Raw genomic sequence first — 12,959 nt, 5'->3', positions numbered from 1 at the left:
AGCTGTTATTTTCCATTGCACCTGGCATTGGACATACAGACCTTCCTGATCAACGTGAATTCTAAGAGCTTCCAGAATCCCTTCCCGATCTGGTTGCCAGAACTCATTTGAATCTCCCCTTGGCCTATGTTGGTCACTAGGATAAAAAGGGTTGGCATTTGAGTTCAGAAATTGGGGCATGGTCCCTTGAGGGATTGCTTGCACCTGGGCCTGTCCACCATGCTGTCATTTTAGTGTTCATGTATCTCGTGTCCCCTTGCTGATATAATCTGTGGTGTGCCTACAGTAATTGTTGGTTAAAGAGTTTGCCACTGTGCCTCTTGGAGGCGGTTGTTACTGCCATCCTGTTTGTCCCTGCAGATCCTGTGCTCACCACCCCCTCTCGCTTCTGGTCGAACTACCCCCCCCAAAATCATTGATTTTTGTCAATATATCCACGTTACTGATTCTGCTGCCTGATCTGGCCTCCTCTGCAGGTCCTCTGCCTCCCACCCGCCCCTATGTACACTCTGCAGGTCCTCTGCCTCCCACCCGCCCCTATGTACGTACATGGTTCGCAGTATTTTGTACTAATCTATACCTGTCCCCGGAGACTGCATTTGCAGCCTCATGAGTTTATTCTCAAACATTTCCTCCTTCTGCTACTGGCATGCAAGGCAGTGGTGTGCAACCGCCACCAGCTGCACCGATGGATTGGTCTGGCAGCTTAGAAACACGTTTTGAGCTCTGCTCGGATTTTCAATTAGCTGTCTTGTCTGGTTTCGTAATACTGGACTGAGTGAACACCACCCTTTAACCTGTCTAATCAGAAGGCTATTAGCCTTTATTTTGTTGACAGTTTGATGTCTTGGCGCAATCCGTCTTTCTGGTGCATACTTCTGTAACAGTTATCACTATCCTTTCGAATTGATTGTATCCCCTGTGAGAAACCAGAGGGTGTTCTCCCAGTAAGACCCCGGAATTCCCTTATTCAGGTGGCCAGGACACTGCCATCGCTGTTGGATCCAGTTCCTTGGGTGGATCAGTGGGGGAGGATCACCTGGATAAGGGAACCCAGGGTTATGCCTGAGGAAATTCCCCATGTGACGCAGTATGGCACAAGCCAGGGATGAGTGGAGGGTGAACTCTCTCAAATCTTTATAGGCTATTCTACATCTGCCCGCTTCCTTCCCTTCAATCCCTCCTTCCCAGATCCAATGATCCTCCGATCAACATCCTGTTATATCCAAAAACTATCTTCTTCAGAATCCCTTTTTCCCTGTTCGCTACCTGCATACTCTGGCTATTCTATTCCACGTTCCTCTAGTCCGTATTCCCTGCGCTTCCCATTTTCTCAAAATAAAAAGTACTGTTCCAATGACCCCCTGTTCTGTCCTCCATCCTGTCCTGGTTATTTTTGTCCATCTTACAAACCCTGCCTGTTTCGAATGGATTGTCCTCCAACGTATTCCTCATCTTTGACATATAATGTCCTGGTTCGGCTGCTTTGGGAAAAGAAAATTCTGCAGAGAGCCGCCTGCGTCGATGATGTTGAGTTGATGCCCCTCTGAGGCCTCAGTCGAGCGTGACGTCATCGGATGTTATGAGTAGCATGCATGTCCCCCGTTGGCCTCAGTTCCGTTTTTCCGCTTCGTGAGAAATGTGGTGCGCCTCGTACTAAGTATTTGCTGTTGGTTTTTGGAATATGTCAGTCTACCACTCTGACCACACCTCAGTTCGGATTCAAGAAATGCCTGGACTGCGGCGCTAAGATGTCCATCCCGGACCCGCATCGAGTCTTGTCTGTAGTGCCTCGGCAAGGGCCAGGATATGGATACGTGCTCCAAGTGTCAATCCATGACAGGAAAGGCCTTGAGGGAACGAAAGGGGAAGCTCAAGGTAGGCAAGGTGTCCAAACACCAGAAGTCCCGACCTGCTGGGCCTTCAACCGATGAGTTGAGAGGTGAGACTCCTTGGAGGAAGACTGCCAAGCGCTCTAGGCCCCGGAGTGGTTAAAGCCACTCTTAGTCAAAGAGATCTAGGAGAAGGCACCCGGTCGCCTTCCTTACAGTCTTCGTCAGGCGACGCACCGGCAGAATGGGAAACGTGTGAAAATGCTTAAACAGGGCTGGGCTCTGACCGTGCCTTCTGTGGAAGCTGGCAAGGAACGGTCTCAGCCGGATACTTGTGTGCGCCCTTGAGCACAAGTAAATGGTGTGATCCACATCGAGAGCCCTCGAGGCCTCGTTCGGATAAGGTATCGAGGGATCACTTGCGAGGTCGAGAGGTCAAGGCCGTTGACTCCTTTTGAAGCCATCAATGCTGCTGCTGTTGATTGTGCCCATCGGGTCCTTGAGGAGAGGTGTTCGGATGAGGATGATGCCCCTTTTGGTCTCCAGTTTGGGACCCCATATGTTCCTGAATGCCTCATTTCAGAGGAGTAGGATGCAGGATCTCTGTGATGCTTTGCATAAAGCTAGTGGCATAGACCTCTCCTGAGCTGGATTTCGGCAAACCAGACACAGGGGAGCATAACTTCTTGTAGAGACCACTTATGTCTACAGTTGAGTATTTGGCCTGCTCTAGACCTCCTGTGCATTGTGATCAGGATAATCTGACATTTGATGATCTGACATTTTGGACAGTGGTCCAACTACGGATCCAGTGTTATCTTTCCATTTGGCTATGCAAAAAATGGTGGCCAGGAATTGGGGAAACCTCTGAACCCATCCGGCAGTTCACAAATCTCTTACCAGACTATACCGCCCCTTCAGTAGCGACCCTGCCTACCTGTCGACACACCCCACTCCTGAGAATCTGGTGGTCCAGACAGCTACAGCTACCTCGAGACGGGCAGCATACCCTACCATCCCTGCTGATGGGGACGACAAGCGCGTAGGCAGATGGGCACGAAATGTATTTTCAGCAGGGAGTATGGCGTTGAAATGTGCCAACTCCACTTGTGCCCTGGCAACATTTTCGTACACTCTATGGGAGTGCGTCTCTATGGTGGCAGAGCATATTCCCGAAGGGGAAGAAAGGGACGGCTTCCTGGCTACCGTTAAGGACGGAAAGGAAGCCGTGTGCGAATCCCTCAGTCTGGGTTGGATTCTGCAGATGCATCAGCAGGTCCATGGCTACGAGCACCGTGAAACGCAGGTTTGCGTGGTAGTCTGGTTTTTCACCAGATGTGCAGGCTAGACTACTCAACATGCCATTTGTGGGTCTCATCTTTTTGGCAGCAAGGCTGACGAGAGCCTTGAGAAGTTGCAGACTTCCAAAGCGGTGGCCAAGTCTTTAGGCACCACTGTTATGCAACCTCAGCCTTTTCGTCCTAGCGATAGCCTTGGAGGGGTAGATCTTTTCTCTACTAATTTGTCAGATCCTTCAGGCCCTCCAACTTCAGGATTGGTTGGTGTCATTGGACCTTCAGGATGCTTAGTTTCATGTGCCAATCCATCGTCAGCACAGGAAATCCCTGAGGTACGCCTGTTTCGGGTCCTGCCATTCGGGTTGGCCTCAGCCCTAGGGTCTTCACCAAACTGATGGTGGTGGCAGCGCATCTCAGGAGAGGGGGCGGAGGGGGGAAATTCAAGTCTACCCTTACCTGGACGATTGTCTGAACAGGGGGCATTCTCCCGAACAAGCCATGGATCATCTCAACTTTACCTGCCACTCCCTTCACAGACTGTGTTTCTTCCTCCATTTCAAGAAGTCCCATATGACACCTTCCCAGCATCTCCATTACATCAGAGCTGTTTTAGACACCTCCTTGGGGAAAGTGCTTGTCACCCAAGGTGAGGGCTCAAGACGTTCTCCAGATGGTAACAAAATTCCAGAATACCCAGTGTCTTCCGGCTTTCGACATTTTTGAGGTTGCTCGGCCTCATGGCATCCTGCATTTTTCTGGTGCCAGAGGCCCGCCTGAAGAGATCTCTTCAGTGGGCTCTTGGGACACAATGGTCCCAGTTATCCGGCAAGATGTCGGACCGACTTCAGATTCCAACCTGTCTCCCAGGATCTTCTGTGGTGGGCCTGCGAGGAAAATCTACTGAAGGGAGAACCCTTTTGGCAACCATGGCCGCAGATCACTGTAGTGACGGACGCCTCTCACAGGGTGAGAGCCAACGGTCTGACAATAAGCGGTCTTTGGTCTCCATTGGAGTCAAGGCTACACATCAATCCTTTGGAGCTGAGAGCACTCATACTGGTGCTGAAGGCGTTTCTACTGTCTGTACGGTGAAAGAATGTCCTGATAATGACTGACAACATAGTGGCCATGCACTAACTCAACAAGAGTAGGCGTACGGTTGCTACCACTGCAGCGAGGCAATGCAGCTCTGGTTCTGGGCAATACAAGAAGGAATCTCCCTGTCGGCAGTTCACCTAGCCGGGGAGGAGAACACGGCGGCGGATGCTCTGAGCAGGCAGGGCACAGTCTCCCACGAGTGGGAACTAGCTCAGGAAGTCCTTCAAGAGATCTCTGCCCTTTGGGGAACCCCTCAAGTGGATCTGTTTGCGACCGGTGTCAACTGGAAGTGCCAACTGTACTGCTCAAGGGAGTTTCCACCACGAGTAGCTCTAGGAGACCCGTTCATGGTGGATTGGGAATTACCACTGTACGGGTTTCCTCCAGTCCCCGTCATTCCTCAAGTACTCGGGAGGTTGAGGCGATTCGGGACACATGATCCTCACTGCCCCGGATTGGGCCAGGAGAACGTGATACCCGGCCCTTCTAGACATATCAATCTGTCCTCCGATACATCTTCCACAAAGAGAGGATCTTCTCTCGAGAGGTCGGTTGGGTTCTCCATTTCTTAGGGCAAGACTCTCAACCTTCACCCTCGGTTTCTGAAAGGTTGAGGTACAAAGATTGGGACCTACCAGATGACGTGATGGTGGGGTTGCTTTTGGCCAGAAGGCCAGCAACAAAGTCTATGTACCATTGCCGTTTGTTTTATTGATTTATAAAACGCACCGAACCCATAGGTATCTGGGTGCATTAGAGCAAAGGTTACAGCTAAGAACAATAAGCGTTGGAATACGTTTTGCGACTGGTGCAAAGAAACAAATGTTGATCCGTTTCATTATACAAATCCAGATGTTCTATCCTTTTTGCTTTCATTAGCACACAGAGGTCTTCAGTTTGAACCATTAACCTCTTAAGTGCCATTGAGGTTCCCCCCCAGTGCCAATGGCTTTTTTTTTTTTAAATCGCAGTATTCACCGCCCAAACCCGCCAACATTAACCCCTTAGTGCCACCGATGAGCTGGCTCGTCGGTGGCAACCTGGAGCGTTTTTTACCGACGAGCCGGCTCGTCGCTGGCATTTAAAGGGTTAAGCGTTACCTGACAGCGCTTTCAATCTTTAAGCGCTCATCCGAGGAATGCTCCCATTTCAAGATCCCACTGGTCACTCAGTTGCTAAAAGTGCTCACAAATGTGTTCCCACCATCTACTTTTCAGGTTCCGTTTTGGGACCTCAACCTGGTTTTGAAATTTCTGATGTGTGCCCCATTTGAACCCTTGCACACAACCATTGAGGTTAACCTTTAAGACAATTCTATTGGTTGCTATTACATCTGCACGTAGCGTGAGTTAGTTGCAGGTACTTTCTTCCAAGCCACACTTTACTATATTCCACAAGGACAGGATTGTGTTGAGGGTGAAACCATTCTTTCTACCGAAGGTAGTTTCGGACTTTCACTTGAGTCAGACAATTGTGCCGCCACCCGTCTATCCTCCTCCGCATCCTTGTAAGGAAGAAGAAAGGCTCCATAGTTTGGACCCTAGGAGAGCATTAAGCTTTTATATTTCCAGAATGTCCACATTGTGAGTGGACGACCAGCTCTATATTGGGTATACCACACGCAAACCAAGCCATGCTATTTCTAAACAGACCTTGTCTAGGTAGATCATCCTCACTATTTGTGAATGCTCTAAATTGGCTGGCAAGGACCCTCCTTGGGGCTTACATGCTCATTCCACCAGGGGCATGGCCACATCGACAGCCTTGTAAAGGGGTGTTCCTGTTAAAAACATGTGATGCTGCAACATGGTCATCGATACACACGTTTACTAAGAATTACTCTCTGGATACTTTCCATGCTTAGGATGTTGTTTTGGTAAGGCAGTCCTTTACTCTGCCATTTTTTTTTTTTAAATAAAAAGAGAAAAATCTGTCTAAATTATTCACCTTCATCCTATCATGGATACTGCTTTGGTAGTCTGTCAAAGATGAGGAATACATTGGAGGACACAATCCATTCGAAGAAGAAGTTACTTAATCCTGATAACGTTCTTTCGACTGGATGTTCCTCCAATGTATTCCTCATCGCCCTCCCATCCTACCCCTCTGTAGAATTTACCACGCTATTACAGATTTCGTTCCAACAAGGCTGAGTATTGTCAGGCCCGTATTATGGGCATAGCTGCTACATGAGGAGTGGAAAAACAGAAATGAGGCCAATGGGCGCTGTGCGTGCTACTTGAAACATCCAATGACTTCGCCCTCGATGGAGGACTCCGAAGGACATCGACTTGGCGCAGGGCGCCCTCTGCCAATGATCTCTTCCGAAGATGGACATTACATGTCAGATGAGGAATACGTTGGAGGAACATCCAGTTGAAAGAATGTTACCAGGGGTAAGAACTTGTTCTTCCCAATCCTATCCTGTAAAACATTCCAACATGCATACTGTTTCAGACTTGTAGTGTTAAACTTGTATACCTGACATGTATTAACCCAAGGGTCAGGCAATTGACTCAAATAACACACACCTGGCGGCCCTTCCCCCACAGGGATAAAAGGTGGAGCAGGAGAAAGCATTACGAGCAAGGTTAGAGGTGAGTACGGCAGAAAGCATGAGGAGGCGGCTAACACGCAGAAACCGGCGGGAAGAGAGAATGTGGCGAGAATAGAAGTGATCTTGCCGCTTTCATCCCCAGGCCACAGAGCCTTCCAGGAAGAGCCTAAGACGACAGGCAATAGCTCAAGTTTCCTGCACATGATATCAACCGTACAGAGGGCCAGCCTATGCTGATGGGCAGGAGTGAGGGACGCCCCCGCGACCCATGGTGCCGGCTTTGACTCCGTAGATGGAGGCCAAGTGGTTCATTGCACCCAGTGAGTATAAGGGAAAATCGATAAACGCTGGGTCGTGTTGAGTGAGAATCGCAAAAGTGGCAAGTTTTGAACAAAGCTAATGAACTTTAAAGAAACTGATGAAAGTTTGAGCTGGAAGCGGCACCACGCGGGTGCTACCTCGAGACTCTGGTCGAGCCCCATATTGAGAAACTACAGAAACCAGGCCATAGAAAGGCCGCCAAAGGAATGCAAAGTGGTCATACGTAAGGGTCGACCAAAAGCCCTGTACATTCGTAAGACTTTGATTTGTGAATTGGCACAAAGGCAATGAAGTGAATCCCGCATTGTGCTTAAAAGATGAAGAAAGGGACGTGAATCCTGTGTACATATGAAACAATACGAAGGGTCCGAACCAGAGTGAGGGATATCCAAGAAGTTATGCTATCACCCAAAGTTAATAAGACAAGAATAAGAGAAAAAGGGAAGTGAATCCCAAAGTTTTTTTGATAAACTGTGTACACTTAGGGGTCGGCCCAGTAGAGGACGATCCAAGGGTGACATTGTCACCCACATTGAGTTTTGGAAACCAACTTTCATTTGGTAATGGAACTTTTGCCTTTGTGCCAAAGTGTTCAAACAACAAAACAAGAGTCTTTCTAAGGAAACGAGACTTGCCCACCAACTTTTTAAGAACTACCATTGGAAATGTCTTGTGCTGGGAAGCCCGAGACCATACTGCGCTCCAACCCTACCCAGTGCTCAAAACCATGGGCGAGGGATACCTAAGCCACTGCATCCGGACTTATTATTTGAGAACACTTTTTTTTCTTAAAACTTAACCCAACAACCTTTGTATTTAGCATAAGGAATTGGCAATAGGTTTTTGGTGTAGGCCTTTTTATTTGACTTGACATTTATTTGGGTTTAGTCCCTTTCTCGGCATGTTATAAGGTGAAACCCCCATCCGATTAACTTCCAAGCCTATGGTACGTATACACACCACTAATGTGGACACAGGCACAACCATGCACCATAGAATACTGCTATGGTTAAGAACATCTGTTCTAGCAACACACATAATATATGATTATTTTATTTATATTGCGCTCCTACACAGGTGTTTCAGAGCACGATCAGGCAAAGGGACGGAACCGGGGGTGAACAAAAAACAACAATCTTACTAGGCCCAGTGACATTGAGAACGTGCAAGTGCATGGGGAAGGGAAAAGGGGAAAGTGCATGGGAGGGGTGAGAATTATTGGAAAGTGCAGAGCATAGGAGAGAACATGGTAAATAACAAGTAAGGTGATTAAAAACAGTGGTAGTGCAGCCTATGAATGGCAAAGTGCTAGGATAGTCGGGGTGTATTTGATAAGTGCAGAAGAAGAGTGGGTTCAGATACAGACCCCAGTGCAAGGGGAGGCCTGAGGGTGGCAGGGTGAGCAGGTACCTGGGCCCCGACAGACAGACTGTGGCCAGGTGCAACAGTGCCGAGAGAAAGAAAGCAGATCAGCAGGGGTGAAGAGGAAGGTCTTGAGGAGCTTCCGGAACCGTAGGTGGTTCTCCTCGTATCAAGGTGGCAGGGAGGCAGCTCCAAAGGGAGGCCCCGGCCGAAGACTGAGATCTACCCCCAGCTTGTTTCTCTGAAAAACTGACCCTGAGGGAGTTGGAGATAGAAGAGCGAAGGTATTTACGGAGGGATAGTTGAAGGTACTTTGGACCCAGTCCTCAAAGCGTTGTGAACAATGCAAAGGGTTTTAAATGTAATCCTTGCATCCACTGGGAGCCAATGAAGGGATTTCTTAGCTGGAGAGATACGATCCCAGGACTTAAGGCCAAGGACATGTTCTGGATTAGTTGTAAAGGGCGTAGAGTGGAGGCAGGTAGATTTAGAAAGGGGCTGTTATAGTAGTCCAACCTAGTGCGAATCGTAGCTTGGGAGACAGTGAGCTTCTGAGGGAAGGAGAAGAAAGGAAGAGTACCTCTAAGGAGGTGCAGTAAGAAGTTTGACTTTTTGAGACGTCAGATGTGTGCTGAGAAAGAAAGTGTGGAGTCAAAGATGACCCAGAGGTTCTTAGATTCGCAAGTAGGGCAGGAGGAGGGTCAAGGGAGGCCGTCCATAGACTAAGGGGAAAGGATGGAGAGGGTGCACCAAGGATCTGTCTTGTTGGCATTTAAACGAAGATCATTAGCGGCACACCATTTTTCAATGGCGATTACAGTCCAAGATGAGGGAAGGAGAGGAGGTGGCTGAAGGAAGCCTGAAAGAGTTGGGTGTCATCAACATAGAACTGAAAATTTGAGCAGAAAATGGAAATGCAATAGGAGAGAGTTGCCAGGTATTGGTTGCAAAGCCAGGGCGAGATAGAAGATAAGATAAGGCCCTCAGTTGTCCATGGGAGGGTCGATCGGAGAGAAAAGGGGTCAGCCAGGCCAGAGCCTGATCGGTGATACCCAGGTTGTCACAGACGATTGAGCAGGGAGGAATGGTTAACCGTGTCGAAAGAGGAGAGATCAAGTAGGATGAGGACAGAGGGAATGTTGGAGAGATGGTCTTTACGGATGTTCAATAGAGCAGTTTCCGTACTTCTGACAGCTCTGAAGCCGGATTGGTGGTCATGGACGGAGCCAACGGAGTCAGAATTAAGGTTAAGCTGAGAGATGGCAAGCTTTTCCAGGAGCTTACCCAAAAAGGGAGTAATGGAAATTGGGTGATAGTTAGCCGGACAAGAAGGATCAGCTGTGGGTTGTTTGAGAGGATGCACAAGGGAGTGCTTCAGAGGGGAGCGGAAAGATCCAGAGGCAAAGGAGAGGTTGCAGAAATTGGCAAGGGTATCGATGTGGTCCTTGATGGTTTTAGAGGAACATGGATGACCTGTTTTTGATGAGGCTTTCATAGATCGGACTAGTCTAGCGACCTCCGAGGGGGAGAGGAGAGGAGGAAAAAGAGGGATGGGGTAGCTGAGGGTGGGTCAGCAAGCAGAGGGGGGTGTGGACAAGATGTCCTGGGTTTAGAGCTAAAGTGTGAGGCAAGGTCATTGCAAAGAGCCTTGGGTAGAGGGGGGGGGTGGATACCGCAGCAGGGATGGCCAGCTTCTTGCAAATTTTAGAGTTTGGCTGAGTTGTTAGATGCCACAGAGACACGGGCTTCAATATGGACTCGCTTCTAGGTGCGTACAGAGAGTTGGTATTGTCTTTGGAGCAGTCGGCAGGCCAGTTTGTCAGAGGATGAGCAATAAGCCCTCCATTTCCTCTCGTTTAAGTTTAGCTATGTCCGAGTCATACCAAGAATTGCACTTGGCTTTGGGCTTCAAACGGATCCTTATGACAGGGGCAAGAGCATCAAGAGTAGCAGAGATGGAGGAGAGGAGCAGGGACAGGGCTGTGTCAGGGTGTGCCTCAGCCTGGAGTGAAGGAGGGGGGTGAGAAGGTGGCAGCAAAAGCCTCGACTGACACACGATTCATGGACTCGATGTCCGAGAAGGTGGGTGTCCGTCTTGGTAGGCCTGGCTTGATAGGAGGAGATGGGAAGATGAGAGGAGGCAGTGATAACTCCAGGAGAGAGGAGTGGTGAGGGGATAGATAGGGGGAGGCCATAGGAAATCAAAACATAGTGTGTGGGGCCAGCAGAGTGAGTCGGGCCAGAGGGGAGGATAGAGAGGCAGAGTGAATCGGAGAGGTCGCAAAAGAGTGCACATGAGGAACAGGGAGAATCGAGATGGATGTTGAGGTCAGCAAGGATAAGTTGAAAGGTAGAGGACAGGAGGGCGGAAGAGAGGTCTGCTGACTCGGAGAGAAAATAGTTGACTTTACCAGGGGGCCGGTAGATAGTAGCAACAGTAAGAGAGTGGCTAGGAGAGAGACAGAGCCTACAGACCAGGCATTCCGTCCAGACTGAAACGCCCAACTTACCTCAACACCTCTGTCACTAGCATACAGCGACTACCATCCGAAAGGAATTCGGTATAGCTGGCCACACATCGACTATACAATAGCAATCTATTGCAAACCACCAACAGTGCCCACCCACGTCCCTGCCCCCTCTTTGGGCTGCTTAGTCAAGCCTAGCAGCTACCTAATTCCTAGAAAGGCAACATGCACACCCGCATGTGCTAAACTAAAACCCTTAAAATGTTTCCCCACATGGATTACGGTCACTGAGGGCGTTCCTACCAGAGAGCGCATTGAGGCCACACAAGTGGGGAAAGAGCGCTATGTAAATAACCAAATACAAGGACTGCCTTATCATTTGGTGGTCAACACTTGTGCCCATCTTAGATTTAGGTTTAGATTGGGTGTTTTTCCAACCCGCATAACCTTTTCATTGTTCAATAAACACCCTTACACTGTGATCACTTGTTTCTGGCTTACTTGTGTCCCCATGAGTTTCTCACACCTCCCACTATTCCTCATCTTTGATATTCAATATCCAGCTTCAGAATTTCTTCTTTTTGGCACAGGGCGCTGTGCGTCGATAGAGTTGACTAGATAGCCCTCGAAGGCATCCAACTCGAGGATGATGTAATCGAAGGCATAAATGGCACACGCAGTGCCCGTTGCCTCTAGTTCTGTTTTTATGAGTTGGCGTATGCTTCAAGAACTACGGCACGCGTCAGTATTTCCTTGCAAAATATACAAACATGTCTGTCTTCGCCACAGACTACCGCGAAGACCGGGTTTAAAAAGTGTCAAGACTGCAATGCTAAGAAGTCGCAGACCAATCTGCATAGAGTATGCTTGTGGTGTCGGTGTGGAGCACAATTCCTCGGCCTGCTCAAAATGTCAATCAATGACCTGAAAAGCTCTGAAGGAGTGAAAGGGGAAATTGGCGGTAGGTAGAATCCCTAAGAAATCCCCATCGACTATGTTGAAGAAACCTTCTGACTATGCAAGAGGCGGCTCTTCTTGAGGAAAGACAGCAAAAAGGTCCAGGCCAAGGAGTGGCTCCCACCACTCGTCATCAAGGAATTCAGAGGAGCTGAAACACGCTTGGACGACCCACAGACACATCACGAGACATGCCGGAAAGCTCCCCATTAGAGAGAAACATAGTTTTGGACCGGGTGGACCGGAAAGTCACCTTTACCATGTACAATGTGATAACATCCTTTGCGACACCGGAACTAACCAGCTTGAAGGCAAAGTGGGAACGGGATGTGGGTCCCCTTCAACCGGAGGACTGGGTGGAGGCCCTGATGTACCCGCGAGAAACAACCATTTCCTCAAGACTTAGACTGGTCCAACTGAAGATCCTGCACTGCACCTATTACCCAAGAGTGGCTCTCTTCGGCTGGGGCAAATCCTCGGACGCACGATGCCTACGCTGCAAAAGTGAAGAAGGTACCTTTTTCCATATTTTGTGGGAATGTAGTAAGATACAGCGGCTCTGGCAGAGATGCTGTGATAAACTGTCTAGCGTTCTAGGTAAAGAGATAGAGATGCCCAAAACTCCTTCTCTGACACTGACCTTTCCCGTTATGAGAAATTGTTCTGGTCGACTGCGGTGGCAGTTCTCAGGTGCAACTTTGCGCAACTGTGGGGATTGGAACGTACGCCAAGCTTTGAACAGTGGGTCAAGGATGTGGACATATGCGATATAATGGAACATGGACTGTATGCGGCGAGGGGTTGCCCGCAAAAAGCGGACAAAATATGGAGAAGATGGGAAGAGGCTAGCTAAAGGAGAAGGATGGCTCCACAGCCTCTGTGACTGAGAGTTGCCCCGGGAGAGTGGGGAAAATGCCTCTGCCGAGAATAGCTTATGCCACGAGGTCATCTGATGTCAAGTTGACGGTCTGTCGGACCATGGTCCCCGAAGTTGAGTTTTTGAATGGTTTTGTTTCTTGATTGTCTCTCTCTCTCTCTACATCCTATCACATGCACCTGGAAATGT

The 12,959-nt window shown here is 49.0% G+C and overlaps 1 protein-coding gene across 5 annotated transcripts in view; it reads left to right on the top strand.

The window, feature by feature from the left end:
- LOC138488148 (TATA-binding protein-associated factor 2N-like) overlaps positions 1–12,959 on the top strand; it is a 530,913-nt gene that overhangs the window by 75,283 nt on the left and 442,671 nt on the right. The gene's annotated exons all lie outside the window — the stretch shown is intronic.

The sequence above is a fragment of the Ambystoma mexicanum genome, chromosome 9 (assembly GCF_040938575.1).
Source record: "Ambystoma mexicanum isolate Mex_15411 chromosome 9, UKY_AmexF1_1, whole genome shotgun sequence".
Taxonomy (NCBI): domain Eukaryota; kingdom Metazoa; phylum Chordata; class Amphibia; order Caudata; family Ambystomatidae; genus Ambystoma; species Ambystoma mexicanum.
Note: the sequence above shows the minus strand (reverse complement) of the source record. Positions and strands in the feature narration are given on the sequence as shown.